Source organism: Stegostoma tigrinum, unplaced genomic scaffold, assembly GCF_030684315.1.
Source record: "Stegostoma tigrinum isolate sSteTig4 unplaced genomic scaffold, sSteTig4.hap1 scaffold_68, whole genome shotgun sequence".
Taxonomy (NCBI): Eukaryota; Metazoa; Chordata; class Chondrichthyes; order Orectolobiformes; family Stegostomatidae; genus Stegostoma; species Stegostoma tigrinum.
Genome location: NW_026728622.1, coordinates 1289223 through 1311184, shown reverse-complemented (window position 1 = coordinate 1311184; position 21962 = coordinate 1289223). Strand labels below are relative to the sequence as shown.

The 21962-nt window shown below is 44.8% G+C and overlaps 1 long non-coding RNA gene across 1 annotated transcript in view; it reads left to right on the top strand.

The window, feature by feature from the left end:
* LOC132209153 (uncharacterized) overlaps nucleotides 1-21962 on the top strand; it is a 1475533-nt gene that overhangs the window by 182841 nt on the left and 1270730 nt on the right. Inside the window, exons 2-3 of the long non-coding RNA XR_009445245.1 lie at nucleotides 10101-10265; nucleotides 14686-14795. This is a non-coding gene — a long non-coding RNA (uncharacterized LOC132209153). The remainder of the gene's footprint in view (nucleotides 1-10100; nucleotides 10266-14685; nucleotides 14796-21962) is intronic.

The following is a 21962-nucleotide window of genomic DNA, read 5'->3' as shown; positions in this document are numbered from 1 at the left end:
GATCACAACAACAGGCATTCAGATATTTCCATTGATCATGTTACTAACTGGTGGTTGTTGCAGTTTGCAATCAAACTGGACACTGCATTTTCATCTGCAGGTTTGGTGCATTGGCACAAATTCCAGTTCTTCAATGGTGTTAATCCTTTGTTAAATTCTTACATGCACTTTGACTGTGCATCACTTTTCCTTTTGGCATTGTCCTTGAAAAGTACCTGTTTCTGTAAACCTTCACTTGCTTGTCACAGGATCATTGAGGGACAGCATAATAGAGTGCCATGGCAATGGAACAGACCCTTCAGCAAATTGTATGTGCCCTCACAAGATGCAAGTCCCGAACTATTCTCATCACATTTCCCAGCACTCGACCCAGAGCCTTGTATGCCTTGGCATCGCAAATGCCCAATCACAGACTTGTTAAATGTTATCATGCTTTCTGCCTCTACCACCCACACAGTCGGTGCGTTCCACATTCTCACCACAGGTTGGGTGCAAAAACAAGTAAGTTTCCTCAAGAGATAGTAGGAACATGCCAATGCTGGAGAATCTGAGAGAGCAAGGTGTCGAACTGGATGAACACAGCGGGCCGAGCAGCATCAGAGAAGCAAGAAAGCTGACGTTTCAGGTCGAGACCCTTCTTCAAAAATGGGGGAGGAGAAGGGGATTCTGTAAAAAATAGGGAGAAGTGGGGAGGCAGATAGAAAATGGATCAAGGAGAAGATAGGTGAACTGTCCCGTGCTGTCCACTCACTGTTCCCTGCTCCAGAATCATAGAATCAGAGAATTCTACAGAATTGAACAGGCACTTCATTCCATTGTGTCTGTAACCACTGAAGCCACACTAAGTTGACATTCAGCTCATGTTCTCGCAATCGGCCTATTGCCTTGAATGTTATTTCATTTTAAGTGTTGTACCAACCCTTTTTCTTTAATGTGAAAAGATTATCCACCTCAACTGAAGTCCCAGACAATGAATTCCAAACCCCCAGCACCTTCTGGGTGTCTTTTCCTTCCTGAAATTCCTTCTGAGCTTTTAGCTTAAATGTATGTATCTCTTCCTCTACCACCACCGCCCCCCGACCGACCCCATTATGGACCTTCTTTTTACCTCGCCCCTACCCATATTAATCCAAACAATTTTTTCAGGACCTCCTTCAACCTTCTCTACTCGAAAGAAAACAATCCAACCTTATCCAGTTAAAACAGTGATGCTAGAGACAATGGGAACTGCAGATGCTGGAGAATCCAAGAGAACAAAGTGTGGAGCTGGCTGAACACAGCAGGCCAAGCAGCATCTCAGGAGCACAAAAGCTGATGTTTCAGGCCTAGACCCTTAATCAGAGATCGGCAACAGTGATGCTGCCTGGCCTGCAGTGTTCCTCCAGCTCCACACTGTGTGATCTCAGACTCCAGCATTGGCAGTTATTGCTAACGCAAACTTATCCAGACTCTCCCAAGAGTTAAAATGCTTCACCCCCTCAGAACATCCTGATGAATGTCCTCCACACATGCTCAAATGCAAACACCTCCTTTCTGTAATGGAGAGACCAGAACTGCACTGAGCACTTCAGCTGGGGCCTAACCAAAGTCCTGTACAGCTCTTGAGCCATATGCTTTCTGAACTGTCCTTTTAAGCTGCCATTCCATGTTCAGGAATCTGTGGACAAGCACCCCAAGATCACACCATTCCTCTGATCTTCCTAGTGTCCTGGCATTTCTTTGAATGATTCCTTGCCTTGTTAGTTTGTCCAAATTGCCTTATTGATCAGGGTTAACATTCCATCTCCCACTGACCTGCCCATTTGACCAATCTGTGACTTTGGATTCAACTTGCTGTATTTTCCTGGACCCCCCGAGCTTTACCTTCTTTGCCACGCTCCCATTTGGGACCCTGTCCAAGTCTTTGCTGAAATCTATTTTCACTACATCAACTCCCATCTGCACACTCTGTCAGCTCTTTGAAAGAATCATCTAAGTTTGTGAGGCGTGACCTCCCTCTGACAAAACTATGCTGACGATCGCTGATCAGACCCCACTTCTTGAAATGGAAATTACGTCTGCCGTTCAGAATTTTCTCTAATATTTTCTTATCTACTGATGTGATACTCACCGGTCTGTAATACTCTGCTTTATGTTTGTCACGCATTTTGATAAGTGGAACTATGTTACCTGTTCTCCAGTCCTTTGGTACTTTTGAAATCTCTGTATGAGGGCGAGTGGAATTTTTGCTCTCATCTCCCTGGGCATCTTGGCATACACCTCATCCAAACCTGGGATTTGTCCAATTTTAAATTCACCGAAACACCTAACATCTCCCCAGCCTCTGTTAATTCTGTCCAAGAATTGTGTGCTCCTTCTCACATGTAAAAGCTGATGTGAAGTTCTCGTTTAACACCTGACAATTGCCCTCCAGTTCAAACCATTCATTTGCCTCTTCATCCCTAATGAGACCTGGTTTTCCCTGGGTTTTCTCTTTCCCTCTGAGACACTTGGAGAAGATTGTGAGATTCTCCCTAATCCTAATCTTGGTCACCAGTGTTCTCTTGCCCTCTATTTGTTCTCTGAATTGCTATGACGAGATGCCCCTGCACACTATACATCATCATCATGGTGGTTTCTCGCAGATATGGATGACACTCTCCCACTCTCAGGCTGAATTGATCGCCGGCTGTACAGACCGATGCAGCTACCGTCGGCTCTGTTGCACTCGGGGCAGAAGGCAGTCGTGGGAAGGGGTGAGGGAGGTGTTGGTGTGGCTGCATGGCTTCCGCTGCTTCCAAAGGCAAGCCTCGAAGTGTTTGATGCCTTCCCAGGTGCTCTTCAGGCTTTGGACCGTCTTAGGCCGGCGATTCCCAGGTGTCTGCAGGAATGTCGCACTTCACCATTGAGGACTTGAGTTTATCACCGAGTGCTTCCTCTGCACATCTGGGTCGCACCTGCTGTTTTGAAGCTGGGATGAGAACATGTGGAGAGCCTCGTGTCAGTCATACAGATGAAGTGTCCAGCCCATTGTAGCTGATCGAGGATGGTCAGTGCCTCAGTGCTGGGGATGTTGGCCTGGTTGACGTTAGTGCGTCTACAAGGACTCTTGTTCCCTTGATGACTGTTATACACTTCTGTTTTCCTTTTTATGTGGTCAAAGAACAAAGAAAATTACAGCACAGGAACAGGCCCTTCGGCCCTCCAAGCCTGCGCCAGATCCTATTGAAAGTAGTGTGTTGATGCATTTGTGTAATGATTGTGTTTTGTTTGAGCCCCAACGTTCAAAGCAGTGTAAGAATGTCTTTGTGCAGCAGGCAAGGTGTCACGAGATTGAGCCTTCATACACTTGCAGGATGTTGAAAATTTGCCATTATTTATTAAAACACTGATAAATTTCCATGATCAACATTTCTGTTACGCCTGAATGATTATCCCGTGGCATGTAAAATCAGAAAGATACGGTAAAATGAGACTGGGTCATGCCCTAGTCTTGCGGACTTGTCAGCATGCAGGGAGAATGTTTGCATTTCATGCATGTGGAAGTACTGAAATATTTCCATGAATCTAAAAGTCACTTTTCCCTTCATTGAAGGACACAATCATTGCCTTGGAAGCTTCATCACGATACGACATTGCATTTCTGAAGAGGGAAGAAGAAATCAACATGCAAATTCAATTCCATGGTTTTGGAAGTCCCATTGAGAACACGATTCATTTGCGCCAGCATAATGCTCTGACCGAGAAAGAATTGAAGGTGAGCTTGTAGTTTGGAAGATCGCAGCAATTAACGCATCAACTTCTTCATCGATAATGTTCCATTGCTTTCAAACTGCATTTTCCACTCTGCAAGTTAATAACTGTTAGAACAAGCAACAATATCGGTAGATGGTCTATGGGGAATGCAATGTTACAAAACCCAATCCATTCAACCACATATTTCAGATATGTCAACAAATTAAATATTCCAGCACAGGATAAAACAAGGAAGATGAGAATGAGGAGGCAATACCTCTGATGACTAAAGAACACCAACTTACCTTTAACCATTTGAGCAAAAAAGCAGGCACACAAACAAATAATCGTCCAACAATGCACATGTGCAACGGAGGCTACAGGGGGACTAAGAATGCTGAAATGTTGTCATGCATATTGCTGAAAGGGTGATTGAAACAGAATCTGTGGTAAATTTGAAGAAATACAGATAATGCATCTCAGGATGTTGGAGAAAGAACTTTTATGGACTGAGGCAAATTGTATTGCCCTTTTCAGGAGTTATTCGGGTCATAATGAATTCAAATACTTTCTTCCGTGCTGAAAGCTTCAGTTTAGTTGCAGCTGGATCACAATTTCTGTTCCTGGTAGTATTTAGCAAACTGTTAAAAGTGAATGTCACTGCACAGAATTCCAAACATGACTCCAATCAGTAGAGAAAATATCCAAGGGGTATGATGAGTTGTATCCTCTCATTTTGAACAATGCAGCTACAGATACAATGGAGGCACTGATGATAATGTCGCAAAAATCCTTAGATTGGGGAAAATTCTCAGAGGATTGAAAGATTGTGAACATAACACCATGATGAGAAAAATACTTCGACAAAATAGCAAGCAAGTATTGCCAATTTAGGTCAACCTGGGTAGATGTTCATGCCGGCAATGAAAGATGAAATAACAGGGTACTTAGTGTGCTATAACATCCTACAGAGTTAACATCCTTTCATAAAGGGGAAATAATACTTGACAAACTTGCTACAGTGCTTTGAGAAGGAAACAAACATTACTGATGAAGGACCACCAGTTGATGTAGTCCATTGAGATTTCAACAAAGCATTTGATAAGGTACAGCTCATAAGGTGTCTCAAAAGAAAAGAGCCCACGTGTTCAAGGGTAGTATGTTAGGATGGACAGAGGACTGCATCGCAAATAGAAGTCGAGAAGTAGCAGCAGGATGGTAACTTATAAGTCGTCTACGGCCACAGAGTGAATGCTGCGGAGGCCGTACACCTCATGTTGACTGGGTTGATTTCGGAAATGGCGGAGGGAATCGCCATGCTTAGGAATGTTGGGCAGGCTGAGACGACATTCATTGGAGTTTATAAGATTGAAAAAAATCTTATTTTTTCAACATTTAAGATTCTTAAGAGGCTTGATAGTGTATATCCGTAGAGATTACTCCCATTGTGAAAGATTTTGCGACCAGAGGCCACATTTTCAAATTGGTTGCCGGTTAATTTAGGGGAAGAATTACTTCTTTCAGGTTGTAGCAATCTATTGAACACTTTGGCAGAGAAGGTTTTAGAGGTAATGCCATTAATTATATGCACGGCTGAGATGGCCAGGTTAATTTTTAAATCAAGGAACAACGACAATGAGAAAAGGGTAGTATTTACAGTGGAAGATACTTCAAGGATCCCCTTATTAGTAAAGAATACAGGGAGGAATTAAACACATCACTACCACACCATCACTACCATGAGAGAAGTAGCAGTAGACAATCTAATGGAGTGAAAGCAGATTAGACTCTTTGCCGTGATGTTTGACTTTCTAAGATTCTAAACAATGAGCTTCAGAGTCGGTGTATGCATTGATTGTAATTTCCCAAAAAGGTTTAGATTCGAGAGAAGCATCTGAGGGCTGGAAAACTGCTGATGTGACATTCCTATTTAAAAAGGAGAGAGGCAAAAAGAAGATAACTACAATCGAAACAGCCTAACATCGATTGTTGGAAATATGCGGTGATCAACTATGAAGAAAATAATAGCAGGACATTTGGAAAATCAGAATCTAATCAAACAGAATCACCATAGCCTGGTGAAAGAGAAATTATGTCTGGCTAATTTGTTTGGGTTTTTGGAGGAAGTTTTGGAAGGAGAATTAATAGAGGAAAACCAGTACATGTGTTGTGTTTGGACTTGGAGAAAGCATTTGAGAATGTACTCAAAAGTAATAAGCTAAGAGCTGAGGTTTTGAAGGTAGTATATTGCGATGGTTCAGTATGCTTTGCACGTCCTGGAAGGAGAGATCACATCTCGAGTGAAATGCACCAAATGAATATATATTTTGGGGAAGTTGGTGGCAATGTGGCAAGTCAGTGCAGAGGGTAAGAGGTGCCATTTGCTTGCTTTTTTTTGCCTGATAGTTCGTAAGCAGTTTTTGTTGAGACAGGGTGAATTGAAGCCAGAATCAGGGACCGAGAGGGTGAACCAGGTTCATTGGTTGGTGATCACTGCTGGTTTAAGAATCTATTATCGGTAGCTTTCAGATTGAAAGTAAATCGGAGAAATATTTACAGGCTACAAACTAAAAGACCAGAATGTTTTCAAATCAAATTAAGATCGAAGTAATTGAAATGGAGATGCCAGGCCAGATGATGATTTATCCCTACATGATGGGGGAGTGGTCAGACCCCATACTCCAGCTCAGGGTTGATGAACTGGAATCTCAGTTTCGACCAATCAACAAATCATGTGGGGCAGAGTTACCAGAGAATGCCCTGCTTCAGGAAGCAGTCACACACCTTAGATTAACTCGAAGAAACTCGGTCAGTGGCCAGAGACGTGAGACTGTGACAAAGAACAGGGCAGGTGGAAGGATCCAGGATGTAGTGCAGAAGGAACCTTGGCCTTTGATCTTATCTAACAGGTTTGAGATTCTTTCTTCCTGTGTGGATGAGAGTGCAGGGTATAGGGAAGATGAGTAAACTGACTGTAGCACTGTGGTACAGGGGACGTTCAAGAGGGGATAAAAAGTGAAATGTAGTTATAATCAGAGGTAGTATAGTTTGGGGAATGAACACTGTTCGTTGTGACTAGGATCGAGAGTCTCGAAAGTAGTGTTGCCTGCCTGGTGCCCAGGTTCAGGATATTCCATCTCGGCTACAAAGGAACTTGAAGTGGGAGGAGTAGAAATCCAGCTATCGTGGTCCACACAGGTACCATTGATATGGAAGAAAGAGGAAAGAGGTTCTGCTGAGGGATTATGAGCACTGAGGTGCTGAATGAGAAAGCAGAACCAGAATGGTAATAATCTCTGGATTATTATCTGAGCAATTTGGCACGGTGTGAGCATAATTATAGATGCAAATGCATTGTTCAAATGGTGGCATGGCAGAAATGTGTTTGAATTCATGGGACATTGGCATCGGTATGGGGAAGGAGGGAGTCGTTCTGGTGTTATAGGCTCGACGAGAATCATTTTGGGACAAGTATCCTGGCAAAATACAGAGCTCGGTCTTGGGGTAGGGCGTTAAAATAAAAAGTGTGGAGTGGGTGAGCTCAGTTGCATGGAAAATTGTGGAAAGAGTTAGAAGCTGGTAAGTGCTCAGCAAAGTTTCCAGAGCAAGTAATAGGACAAAAAGTATCGAAATGGTCAGGAATCTCACTTCAGCTGCAGCAGATAAGAAGGGTGGCTGTAAATGCCAGACTGAAGATCTTGTATTGAATTGCAGGGAGTGTATGAAACAAAGTGAATGAGTTTGTGGAGCAGATTGAAATTGACAGATACATCACTCTGGGTATCACTGAGAGGTGGTTGTTAGGGGATAAGTGTTGGGAACGAAATATCCAATGATTCATGTCCAATAGAAAGAACAGGCAAATGGACAGAGACAACAAAGTGTGGAGCTGGATGAGCACAACAGGCCAAGAAGCATCTCAGGAGCGTAAAAGCTGACGTTTCGTGCCGAGACCCTTCTACTTCTGTGTGTTCGTCCTGCTGTGTTCATCCAGCTCCACACTTTGTCATCTTGGATTCTGAAGCATCTGCAGTTCCCATTATCTCCGATACAAGTGGACAGAGATGCCAGGAATGGCTTGTCAGTAAGAAATGAGGTCGCGCTGAAGGAACCACAGCTCTTGTGCTTGTTTATTAATGACTTGGAGGAAAGAGGTGCATGTGCTGTGGCTAAATTTGTAGATGACTGAAAAAATATTTAGAAAGACAAGGCATGGCACAGAAACAGAGATTTACCAGGATGTTACTTGGATCGGAATGTATTAGCTGTAAGGAGGGTTTGGTGGAAATGTTGTGTCATGATAAATGTAATGAGATCAACCATGATCTCACCGAATGATGGAGGAAATTCAATGGGCCAAATGACTTTTTTTCTGAGTCTTCTTGTTTGACAATGCATTCATGAAGGTGTTTTTTTTTCTCTCTTGGATAAGATGTGAAAATGAAATGTATACACCTCCTTTTCATCTGGGAATAAACAACTGTTCTGAACGATTTCCGTTGACAAATAACAATCTGACAAGCATCACAATGTAAAGAGATTTTTAGCTTCTTTTTAATTGTAAATGTATTCTTTGGAATTAATTCGGCATATATTATTTGCGTCTCAGGAAGTATGTTCATCACTGCATCTCAAAAAGTGGTGTGTTGTGTGACAACAGCTTTTTAAAGATCACTTCAATGGTTGTAACACGCATTAAATTACACTGTTGGCCAATCTGTCCATGATTATTTCATTATCTTATGTTTCAAACAGACAAGGAAATATTGGTGATGCAATGAAGAGTTTGATTCTCAAATATAATTGTTGTTATAGTTTCCACTTGGAAGAAAGATTCACATCAAGTTGACTGGTCAAGGAAATGGGACACTGACTGTGAGTACTTTGAATGTTCGAGTTATTCCTAAAATGAAAGTTATGACCTTGATGATTTCTCTTTCATGCAGATATGAAGAGACTATTTTAAAATATCCTCTAGGTTAGTGGTTCAGACACAAAAGTGTAAATGTATATCTATGTATATACATGTACATGCGTAATCTGAAAAGAAAATGAGTATAAATCACTTGTGACAAGGTGAGAATGAGTTATCCAGATAGTAAGAACTGCCAATGTTGGTGTCTGAGATAACACATTGTGGAGCTGGAGGAACACAGCAGGGCAGGCAGCATCAGAGGCTCAAGAAAGGTGAGGTTTTGGGTCAGGACCCTTCCTCAGAAATGGAGGGTGGAAGGGAGCTCAGAAACAAACAGTGTGGAGGGGGAGGAGGTGCTGGGGAAGGTAGGTGGGATGGTGATAAGTGAGTACTATCCAGATTGGAACAGATTTTCCCCAGGGGGTATTGAGTACGAATTCCAAATCACTCTCAAAATCTTAGTGACTGTTAACATTCATGTTTTTTGTCTGTGTGTTTCAGTAATTGCATGACAGTTTGAATGGTTCTTTGAGAGTGAGGAACCTATGGACTCTCACACACCAAGACGGAATTTAGTTCAAAGAGTGACTTCAAAATAGTTGCTTGCTTTTAAAATCTTGACCATTTTTGCTGTCCAGTTGAATGAATTTAGCTTCATACTGCTTCAATAGGAATTAGTGTTTAAGAGGAACATATTTGTGAAACTTACAGTTCCGTAAGTTTCAGCATAAACTGGTGCAGCCTTTCGGTGCTTGCAAAAAGGCTCACCTCTCCGTTAATACCGAAGGAAAATTGGAGTTTAAAAGTAGGTTCACCCGCTGTCAGGGAATGAAATGATAATGTTGACTCAAATATAATTTTTAAGAAAGTAATATATTTGTGAAACACTAAACTCCAATTAAAATTTCGATCTGCTTGTTTTACACATGGTTGGATATTGGATTCATTTTAAATGAGGGTGAAGATCACTTTAAATCCAGCATATTTGTGAAGAAAAGAAATAGCATGTCAAATAAAATTAACTGCATGACTCTACATAGCCCTAGATGTAGAATTTCGTTCTGAACTATGAGACAGTTATGATCCCGTACTCCCTCAGTGCTCATGGCAAGAGTAAGACTCCTGTTTGACGTGCTATGCACTGCATGGAATGGCGGCGACATCAGATTCATTGATGCTTGAGAATCAAAAGAATATGACGATAAGATTTAAAATCAAAATCTCATTGAACACTTCAAGGAATGTATTACAGGAAGGTGGGAAAAGCATGTATGACTAATAGAAGGTGGTGGCACAGATCAAGTAGACCTGTGTGCTAAAACTTATGACAAATTTCACATTGAATGGAACAGTTTAAACAGGCTGGAGGAAGCAGACATGCCAGCTCAAACTTGTTGAATTTGTGCATTCTGTTCGTAAACATCAGCAAAATTGTGGGAAACATGTTTATTCTTTCTCTTTTATTGCACAGAACCATACAATTAGACTGTTTTGATGAGGAACTTAAAGATTACGAGTCCCGTCCGTTTGACTCAGAGTTTGGTACCATAGGTTGGTACGATCTTCGTTGGAGAAGGAAAAGGGATGTTCCAGATACAGAAAATAGTCAAACCATTTACTACAAAGTCCGTTTCTGGTTAGTATTAATGAATGCAGTTAACATTTTTAGATCGATATGATTGCACAATGGAGTCAATAAGAAAATTCCATCTGATATTCCACAAATTTTAACCGGATATTAAAGCCGCTGATTTCTTTTTCATGCTGTCTGCTGCTTTTAAGAATGGTTGTCTCACTGTCGAAATGTTTAGCTTTGACTCCATGGCTTCTTCCATTAGCTCACATTGAAACACATGTTTCTTCAGCCAAAAATGTACGTTTACCCGGCGTAGCTCGACCAACCTTCCCCTGTGGTCGTTCCCCTGAAATCCCCTGCGGTCGCTCCCCTGAAAAACAAGTATACGGTTTTGGATACTGTTCCGGGGGACGACTTACCAGGGGCATGCAGTAGGGTGCAGGTCTCTGGCACAGAGTCTGTCCCTCTTGCACAGAAGGGAAGCGGGGATAGGAAGAGAGTGATAGTCATTGGGGACTCAATAGTTAGAGGGACTGACAGAAGATTTGCCGGGAACGAAAGAGACTGACGATTGGTGTGTTGCCGACCAGGAGCCAGGGTCCGTGATGTCTCGGATAGTGTGTTTAGGGTCCTGAGGGGAGAGGGTGACCAGCCCCAAGTCGTGGTCCACGTAGGCACCAGCGACGTAGGTAGAAAGAGGGATAGGGATGCCAGGCAGGATTTGAGGGAGCTAGGGTGGAAGCTGAGAGCTGGAACAAAGAGCGTGGTCATCTCTGTTTGTCACCCGTACCACGTGATAGCGAGGCAAAGAACAGGGAGAGATTTCAGCTGAAGACGTGGCTGCAGGGATGGTGCAGGTGGGAGGGCTTCAGGTACATGGACAATTGGGGCTCATTCTGGGGAAGGTGGGACCTGTACAAACAGGACGGTCTCCACTTGAACCAGAGGGGCACGAATATCCTGGGTGGGAAATTGGCTAGTGCCATTCGGGTGGATTTAAACGAGCTCAGAAGGGGGATGGGAAACTGAGGTGTAGTCCTAGTACACAGGAGGATGAGCGTAGGGAGGACATGGTCAGGACCTCACTGTCACACGAGTGTGCTGGCAGACAGCAAGCTGGATTGAAGTGTGACGACTTTAATGCCGGGAGTATCCGGAATAAGTTAGGTGAGGTTGCAGCTTGGATAGGTACCTGGGACTTCGATGTTGTGGCCATTTCGGAGACATGGATAGAGCAGAGTCAGGAATGGATGTTGCAGGTTCCAGGGTTTAGATCTTTGATTAAGGTCTGGGAAGGTGGTAAAAGATGGGGAGGTGTGGCTTTGTTGGTCAAGGACACTATAACGGCGGCTGAAAGAACCTTTGAGGACTCGTCTCCTGCGGTGGTATGGGCTGAGGTTGCCAAGGAAGGTTTGTCGACTGAGTCAGTGTGGGTGGAAGTTCGGAACAGCAAGGCAGCAGTCACCTCACTGGGGGTTTTCTACGGCCCCCAAATAGCAGTTGGGAGATCAAAGAACTCATTGGCCGGCAGATAGTTGAAAAGTGCAAACGTAGCAGGGTTGTTGTTCAGGGTGACTTCAACTTTTCCAATATAGATTGAAACCTCCTTAGTGCAGATGGTTTGGATGGTGCCGTTTTTGTCAGGTGTGTTCAGGAGGGTTTCCTTACTCAGTATGTGGACAGGCCGAGGAGGGAGGCCATTTTGGATTTGGTGCTCGGCAATGAGCCAGGACAGGTGTCAGATATCGTGGTGGGAGAGCACTTTGGCGACAGTGACTACAACAGCCTCACATTTACCAGAGCCATGGAAAGGGAAAGGAGCAGTTACCAGGGGAAGATATTTAACTGGGGAAAAGGAAACTATGATGCTATCAGACAGGAGTTGGGAACTACAGATTGGGAGCAATTGTTCCACAGAAAGGGCACAGCAGACATGTGGAGCTGTTCAAGGAGCAGTTGTTGCGAGTGATGTATGAATTTGTTCCTCTGAGACAGGTAAGAAGGGGTAAGATTAAGGAGCCTTGGATGACGGGTGCAGAGGTGCTTCTTGTCGAAAAGAAAAAGGCAGCGTACGTAAGGTGGAGTAAGTGAGGGTCTAGCACAGCTTTAGAGTATTCCAGGCCTGCTCGGAAGGAGCTCAAAAGATATTGCCTGTACAATTGTTACCTGTTACAACCTTTGCGTCCACGCTTGCTCATTCAATGGTGTCAAGATGCCAGCAGTGAGCGTACCTTCTCCATCCCCTAATGCCGTCAGCTCACACAAGACATAGTCCTTACTTAAAATCTTCTGATCAAACAAAGTTCATTGTAATGGACATTTTAGTTATCTGTCATGAAACGAAAACTGATTCTGACTGGCGTGAACTGCAGTGCAAATGAATATAATCTGCGAAACGAGATTCCTTATGGGCTTGCATCCGCTAGAAATGATTGCTTTTCAAAGACGTTGCATACATACATTAATTTCTCCTATCACCTTAGATTATATTTTTGTTTGTGCGTGTTGTGTGGGCTTCCAGTCAGGCCCATAAACACAGGTTGATGCAGTCACTGTTATAACACGGTATTGAAGGAGAATTTGTGATCTTTGGAGTTTCATTCCAGTGTCTGAAGGAGTGCATCATCAAACCACTCCAGATCTCTACTGGTGACTATATTGTTGCAAGTTTTCAAGTGTTACCGATGGTCACATAAAATATGGCCTTTTTGTTGTTGCGCTATTCATCTTAACTGCACCATATCTAGTATTTAGGCTTGGAAACAATTTCTATTTTTTTGATTTACTTATTCAAAATCATTTATGATTGTTGTCATGATATCAACGATATGTTATTTTGATTGGACATAGAGGATTGGATCTGTCTTACCCCAACTATGAATGGAAATAATGTATGCGCTTATAAAACCCCTTCTGGGCAAGGTAGTTGCTCAGTGGTTAGAGCTGCTCATGCACTGGGGAGCCAATTGAGATTCCAGTCTTGGGTAACTATCTGTGTGGAACTGACACGTCCTCCCCGCGTCTGCGAGGGGCTTCTGCCAGGTGCTGCAGTTTCCTCCCATTGTTCAAAGATGTGCAGGTCCTTATATGTGATTTGTGAAGCATTTCTTAAATGTTTCAATCCTGCCAGCATCCAGTGCCTTGGACAAAATAACTGGAGGTGAATAAAAGAAACTGTGCCTTTTGACACCATTTCCTGCTGGATTTTCATCAATCCTGCTTTATATCGGTGACAACTTCCATGACCTTTTTTGATGCTATGTCTGAATTGACAGTCTAGTTCCAAATATTTGTTGTGTAGTATTACAAGGTCTCTGTTACAGCATACCCATGAATGCCCACTTCAAAAGATACTTCCATATCATAGAATCCCTACGGTGTGGAAACAAGCCCCTTTTGACCCAACAAGTCCACAGCCACCCTCCAAAGAGCATCTCACCCTGACTCATTCCCCGACCCTTTCCTCAGTAACCCTACATTTCCCATGACTAACACACCTAATCTACACATCCCGAAACACAATGGGCAAGTTTGGCATGGCCCATACAACTAGCCTGCACATCTTTGGACAGTGGGAGGAAACCAGAGCACCCAGGAGGAACCCATGCAGGCATGGGCTGAATGTACAAACTCTGCACAGAAAATCGTCCAACGGTGGGATCGAACCTGGGTCCCTGGTGCTGTGAGTCAGCAGTGCTAACCACTGAGCTACAGTGCTGCCCTTGGAGTTAGACAGAGCTTGCTTGTTCCTGGGTGGCCTCAAACTGCCAACCTCCACTTCGTGGCAAAAGTGCTGACCACCTGCACTCATCTTCACTGGTTTTTGCTTTGTATCATTGAATTCAATCCTTCAAACTCTATGATAAATATTTAACTTTCCATTGATATGTGAGGGTTGTTTTTAGTACACAGTATTGGTTTATTATGTTTCATTGGTACATCATGAATACTGTATGTATAAGCAAATGGGCAAGTTGGTAATGATGCAGTCCGCAGACCTGGAGGATAATAACACTGTCCTTCAATCGCCCACGATGCCCTCTGCAAATTGGTAGAAAACAAAAATTTCTATAAAATTCAGCTCTCCTCCCGTCAGTCGATCAAAATTAATTCAGGATTTTGTACAGGCCAATAACCGTAAGATTACACGAGCCTAAACAAAACTACTGGCTCATATTAGTTCAGTAAAGTGAAAGGGCAACAATAGAGGTAGTAGGAACTGCAGATGCTGGAGAATCTGAGATAAGAAGGTGTAAAGCTGGATGAACACAGCAGGTCAAGCAGTATCATCCAGCTCTACACCTTGTTATCTCAGATTCTCCACCACCAATTTTCTGAAGTAGGGTCTCGTCCCGAAACATCAGCTTTCTTGCTCCTCTGATGCTGCTTGGCCTGCTGTGTTCATCCAGGTCTCCACCTTGGGCAACAATAGAGTATGCTTTAAGTCACTAGATATGTTACGTGCGTTTGTCTTCCTTAGGGTGGAGTTAGTGGAACTGAAAAAGATGTCTCCCTCACAGCGTTTGTGACACAAGAATTGCATCGTTCCTTGGCAGCCTTTCAACAGAAGAATATTCAGAGATTTCACGAGTAATAAGAATGTAACTTCTTTTACTTCTCTTTATCTCACTTTTTCCAAAATTGGAAAATAGATTTTAGAAATAACATCGAGCTGATGAAGTGTGAAAAGAAGAATAATTCCAAGCAGTGGTGGGAGTTGGTCAGTGAGATGGGAGGAGTGGATAGGTGGGAGAGAAGGCGGACAGGTCATGGAGTGGGGGATGAGTGGAGGAACTAGTCTTGGGATGAGGCTGACGGGTGGGGAGATTTTGAGGGTGGCAAAGTCCATATTGAGGCCATTGAGTTGGAAGCTCCCGAGGCGGAATATGAGGTGCTGCTCCTCCAGTTTCTGGGTGGTCTGGTTGTGACGCTGGAAGAGGCCCAGGATGGACATGTCGTCTAGGAAGTGGGACGGGGAGTTGAAGTGATGCAATGATTTGGATATGAAAATAGAAGGTGTGGTTAGTAAGTTTCCCAATGATTGAAGGTGTAGTAGCCAGCCAAGAAGGTCACCTCAGAATACAATGGGACATTGACAAGGGCGAATAAACTGAGGAGTGGCAGATGGAGTTGAGGTTAGACAAATGTGAGGTGCTACATTTTGGAAAGGCATATCAGGGCAGCACGTTTACACTGAAGTTGTGGGGAGTGTTGCTTAATAAAGAGACACTGGAGTGCAGTTTCGTAGTTCCATCAAAGTACAGCCACCGGTAGAAAGGATATTGAGGAGACATTTGGTGTGCTCGCCTTTATCGGTCAGTGCATTGAGAATAGGAGTTAGGAGATCACTTAGCAGCCATGTAGGACGTTGGTTCGGCTGCTTTTGGACTACTGCAATCGCTTTTGGTCTCCTTGCGAGAGGATGGATGTCGGCGCTACATTGAGGGCCGAAGGGCCTGTTCTGCGCTGTATTGTTGTATGTTGTAAACTTGAAAGGGCTCAGAGAAGATCTACAAGGATGTTACCAGCATCGGAGGTTGAAGGTATATCGTGGGCTTGAACAGGCAGCGATTTCTTGGAACTTTGGAGTTCAGGGCTGACCATATAGAAGTTTATACAATTACGAGGGACGTGGATAGAGCGAACAGCCAAGATCTTTTCCCCGGGTTGCTGGAATCCAAAACTGGAGAGAATAGGTTGAAAATGAGAGAGGGAAGATTTAAAATGGACCGGATTTTTTTCATAGTGGTGCATGTATGGAATGAGCTGCCAGAGGAAGTGGTGGAGGCTTGTACGTTTAAAAGGCATGTGGATGGGTATATGAATAGGATGGGTTGAGAGGAATATGGGCCAAATGCTGGCAAATGGGACTAAATTAACTTAGTATATCTGGTCAACATAGACAAATTGGGCCAAAGGATCTGTTTCCCTACTGTACATCTCTCTGACTCTCAGTGTCTTTTTTCTGAACTACGTGGCTCATAATGAGAAAAACTTGAATCAGGTTTTGGGAATGTGACAATTCTAATTGGATCTGTTTGGTGAAATTAACTCTGTAGGTAATGGTGGTTGAATTATGATTTATAAAATTTGAGTTTATTGCAGCATCTTATAGATTAGAGGAGACACATGTAATCAAAATTGAAAATCAAAACTTGGTAAAATTTTGCATTGGAAATACATGACCAGCCATTGGAGGAGATTCATGACCATTGCATTCAAGTGAGAACAACAAATGCGATTCAGTGACTCAGTGAAATGGGATGCAGTGACTGAGATAAATGGGATGCAGTGACTGAGATAAATGGGATGCAGTGACTGAGTGAAATGGGATGCCGTGACTGAGATAAATGGGATGCAGTGGCTGAGGGTAATGGGATGCAGTGACAGATGGAAATTGAATGCAGTGAGAGAGTGAAATTGGAGGCAATGACAGTGGGAAATGGGATGTAGTGACTGAGAGAAATGGGATACAGTGACTGAGGGAAATGGGATGCAGTGACTGAGTGAAATGGGACGCAGTGACTGAGGGAAATGGGATGCAGTGACTGAGGAAATGGGATGCAGTGACTGAGGAAATGGGATGCAGTACCTGACGGAACTTGAATGCAGCATCAGATGAGAAACGGGATGCAGTGACTGTGTGAAATGGGATGCAGTGACTGGGTGAAGTAGGATGCAGTAAATGAGTGAAGTGAGATGCAGTGACTGATGGAAAGGAGATGCAGTGACTGAGTGAAATGTGATGCAGTGACTGAGTGAAATGTGATGCAGTGACTGAGTGAAATGTGATGCCGTGACTGCGTGAAGTGTGATGCAGTGACTGCGTGAAATGTGATGCAGTGACTGCCTGAAATGTGATGCAGTGACTGCGTGAAATGGGACGCAGTGTCTGCGTGAAATGGGATGCAGTGACTGCATGAAATGGGATGCAGTGACTGAGGGAAATGAGATGCAGTGACTGAGTGAAATAGGATGCCCCGACTGAGTGAAATAGGATGCCCCGACTGAGTGAAATAGGATGCCCTGACTGAGTGAAATAGGATGCCCTGACTGAGTGAAATGCAATGCAGTGACTGACGGAAATTGAATGCACTGACGGATGGAAATTGAATGCAGTGAGAGAGAGAAATTGGCTGCAACGACTGTGGGAAATGGGTTGTAGTGACTGAGTGAATTGGGATGCAGTGACTGGGTGAAATGGAATACCGTGACTGCGTGAAATGGGATGCAGTGACTGAGGAAATGGGATGCAGTGACTGCGTGAAATGGGATGCAGTGACTGACGGAAATGGGATGCAGTGACTGTGGGAAATGGGATGCAGTGACTGTGGGAAACGAGATGAAGTGACTGTGTGAAATGTGATGCTGTGACTGTATGAAATGTGATGCTGTGACTGTGTGAAATGGGATGCAGTGACTGAGTGAAATGGGATGCAGTGACTGTGGGAAATGAGCTGCAATGACTGTGTGAAGTGGGATGCAGTGACTGATGGAGATTGAATGCAGTGACTGAGGGAAATGGGATGCAGTGACTGAGGGAAATGGGATGCAGTGACTGAGGGAAATGGGATGCACTGACTGAGGGAAATGGGATGCACTGACTGAGGGAAATGGGATGCAGTGACTGAGGGAAATGGGATGCAGTGACTGTGGGAAATGGGATGCAGTGACTGTGGGAAACGAGATGAAGTGACTGTGTGAAATGTGATGCTGTGACTGTGTGAAATGGGATGCAGTGACTGAGTGAAATGGGATGCAGTGACTGAGTGAAATGGGATGCAGTGACTGAGTGAAATGGGACGCAGTGAATGAGTGAAATGGGATGCAGTGAATGAGTGAAGTGAGATGCAGTGACTGATGGAAATTGAAAGCAGTGTCTGATGCAAATGGGATGCAGTGACTGAGTGAAATGGGATGCAGTGACTGAGTGAAATGAGCTGCAATGACTGTGTGAAGTGGGATGCAGTGACTGTGGGAAATGGGATGCAGTGAATGAGTGAAGTGAGATGCAGTGACTGATGGAGATTGAATGCAGTGCCTGAGGGAAATGAGATGCAGTTAGTGAGGGAAATAGGATGCAGTGACTTTTGGAAATGGGATGCAGTGAGTGATGGAAATGGGATGCAGTTACTGAGGGAAATAGGATGCAGTGACTTTTGGAAATGGGATGCAGTGAGTGATGGAAATGGGAGGCAGTGATTGAATTAAATCGGTGCAAGTGACCGTGGAGATGGGATGCAGTGACTTGGGGAAAGGAGATGCAGTGACTGTGGAAACGGGATGCTGTGACTGAGGGTAACGGGTTGAGGCGGCTAAGTGAAATGGGACACCGTGTCTCTGTGAAATGTGATGCGGAGACTGTGGGGAAATGGATGCAGTGACTGAATGAAATGGGATGCAGTGACTGAGTGAAATGTGATGCGTTGACTGATGGAAAGGAGATGCCGTCACTGTGGGAAATGGCATGCAGTGACTGAGTGAAGTGGGGAGCTGTGAATGAGTGAAATGGGAAGCTGTGAATGAGTGAAATGGGCTGCAGTGACTGAGTGACATGGGGTGCAGTGAGTGATGGAAATGGGATGCAGTGACTGAGGGAAATAGGATGCAGTGACTTTTGGAAATGGGATGCAGTGAGTGATGGAAATGGGAGGCAGTGATTGAATTAAATTGGTGCAAGTGACCGTGGAGATGGGATGCAGTGACTTGGGGAAAGGAGATGCAGTGACTGTGGAAACGGGATGCTGTGACTGAGGGTAACGGGTTGAGGCGGCTAAGTGAAATGGGACACCGTGTCTCTGTGAAATGTGATGCGGAGACTGTGGGGAAATGGATGCAGTGACTGAATGAAATGGGATGCAGTGACTGAGTGAAATGTGATGCGTTGACTGATGGAAAGGAGATGCCGTCACTGTGGGAAATGGCATGCAGTGACTGAGTGAAGTGGGGAGCTGTGAATGAGTGAAATGGGAAGCTGTGAATGAGTGAAATGGGCTGCAGTGACTGAGTGACATGGGGTGCAGTGACTCTGTGAAATGGGATGCAGTGACTGAGGGAAAGGAGATGCAGTGACTGAGGGGAATGGGATGCAGTGACTGAGTGAACTGGGATGCAGTGACTGAGTGAACTGGGATGCGGTGACTGAGTGAACGGGGATGCAGTGACTTCGTGTCCTGGGATGCAGTGACTGAGTGAAATGGGATGCAGTGACTGTTAAATGGGCTGCAGGGACTGTGGGAAATGGGATGCACTGACTGAGGGGAATGGGATGCAGTGACTGAGGGGAATGGGATGCAGCGACTGAGTGAACTGGGATGCAGTGACTGAGGGAAATGGGATGCAGTGACTGAGGGTAATGTGATGCAGTGTCTGAGGGTAATGGGATGCAGTGACTGAGGGGAATGGGATGCAGTGACTGAGTGAAATGGGATGCAGTGACTGAGGGGAATGGGATGCAGTGACTGAGTGAAATGGGATGCAGTGACTGACTGAAATGGGATGCAGTGACTGACTGAAATGGGATGCACTGACTGAGGGAAATGGGATGCAGTGACTGAGGGAAATGGGATGCAGTGACTGAGGGAATTGGGGTGCAGTGACTGAGGGAAATGGGATGCAGTTACTGAGGGAAATAGGATGCAGTGACTTTTGGAAATGGGATGCAGTGAGTGATGGAAATGGGAGGCAGTGATTGAATGAAATGGGTGCAAGTGACCGTGGAGATGGGATGCAGTGACTTGGGGAAAGGAGATGCAGTGACTGTGGAAACGGGATGCTGTGACTGAGGGTAACGGGTTGCAGTGGCGAAGTGAAATGGGACGCCGTGTCTCTGTGAAATGTGATGCGGAGACTGTGGGGAAATGGATGCAGTGACTGAATGAAATGGGATGCAGTGACTGAGTGAAATGTGATGCATTGACTGATGGAAAGGAGATGCCGACACTGTTGGAAATGGCATGCTGTGACTGAGTGAAATGGGAAGCTGTGAATGAGTGAAATGGGAAGTTGTGAATGAGTGAAATGGGCTGCAGTGACTCAGTGAAATGGGGTGCAGTGACTGTGTGAAATGGGATGCAGTGACTGAGGGAAAGGAGATGCAGTGACTGAGGGGAATGGGATGCAGCGACTGAGTGAACTGGGACGCAGTGACTGAGTGAAATGGGATGCAGTGACTGAGTGAACTGGGATGCAGTGACTGAGTGAACTGGGATGCAGTGACTGAGTTAACGGGGATGCAGTGACTGAGTGTCCTGGGATGCAGTGACTGAGTGAAATGGGGTGCAGTGACTCTGTGAAATGGGATGCAGTGACTGAGGGAAAGAAGATGCAGTGAATGATGGAAATGGGATGCCATGACTGATGGAAGTGGGATGCCGTGACTGATGGAAGTGGGATGCCGTGACTGATGGAAGTGGGATGCCGTGACTGTGTGAAATGGGATGCAGTGACTGAGTGAAATGGAATGCAGTGACTGAGTGAAATGGGATGCAGTGGCAGATGGAAATTGAATACAGTGAGAGAGTGAAATTGGATGCAATGACTGTGGGAAATGGGATGCAGTGACTGCGTGAAATGGGATGCAGTGACTGCGTGAAATGGGATGCAGTGACTGACGGAAATGGGATGCAGTGACTGTGGGAAAGGAGACGCAGTGACTGTGGGAAATGGGTTGCAGTGAATGTGTGAAGTGAGATGCAGTGACTGATGGAGATTGAATGCAGTGCCTGAGGGAAATGAGATGCAGTTACTGAGGGAAATGGGATGCAGTGACTTTTGGAAATGGGATGCAGTGAGTGATGTAAATGGGAGGCAGTGATTGAATGAAATGGGATGCAGTGACTGAGTGAAATGTGATGCGTTGACTGATGGAAAGGAGATGCCGTCACTGTGGGAAATGGCATGCAGTGACTGAGTGAAATGGGGAGCTGTGAATGAGTGAAATGGGAAGCTGTGAATGAGTGAAATGGGCTGCAATGACTGAGTGAAATGGGGTGCAGTGACTGATGGAAATGGGATGCAGCGACTGAGTGAACTGGGATGCAGTGACTGAGTGAAATGGGATGCAGTGACTGAGTGAACTGGGATGCAGTGACTGAGTGAACGGGGATGCAGTGACTGAGTGTCCTGGGATGCAGTGACTGAGTGAAATGGGATGCAGTGACTGCTAAATGGGCTGCAGGGTCTGTTGGAAATGGGATGCACTGACTGAGGGGAATGGGATGCAGTGACTGAGGGGAATGGGATGCAGCGACTCAGTGAACTGGGATGCAGTGATGAGTGAAATGGGATGCAGTGACTGATGGAATGGTATGCAGTGACTGAGGGTAATGGGATGCAGTGACTGAGGGGATTGGGATGCAGTGACTGAGGGGAATGGGATGCAGTGACTGAGTGAACTGGAATGCAGTGACTGACTGAAATGGGATGCACTGACTGACTGAAATGGGATGCACTGACTGAGGGAAATGGGATCCACTGACTGAGGGAAATGGGATGCAGTGACTGAGGGAAATAGGATGCAGTGACTTTTGGAAATGGGATGCAGTGAGAGAGTGAAATTGGATGCAATGACTGTGGAAATGGGATGTAGTGACTGAGAGAAATGGGATGCAAAGACCGAGTGAAATGGGATGCCGTGACTGTGTGGCATTGGGTGTGGTGATTGATGGAAATACATTCACTGTCTCGTTGAATAGGATTCACTGTCTCCGTTAAATGGGATGCAGTGACTGAGTGAAATGGGATGCAGTGACAGAT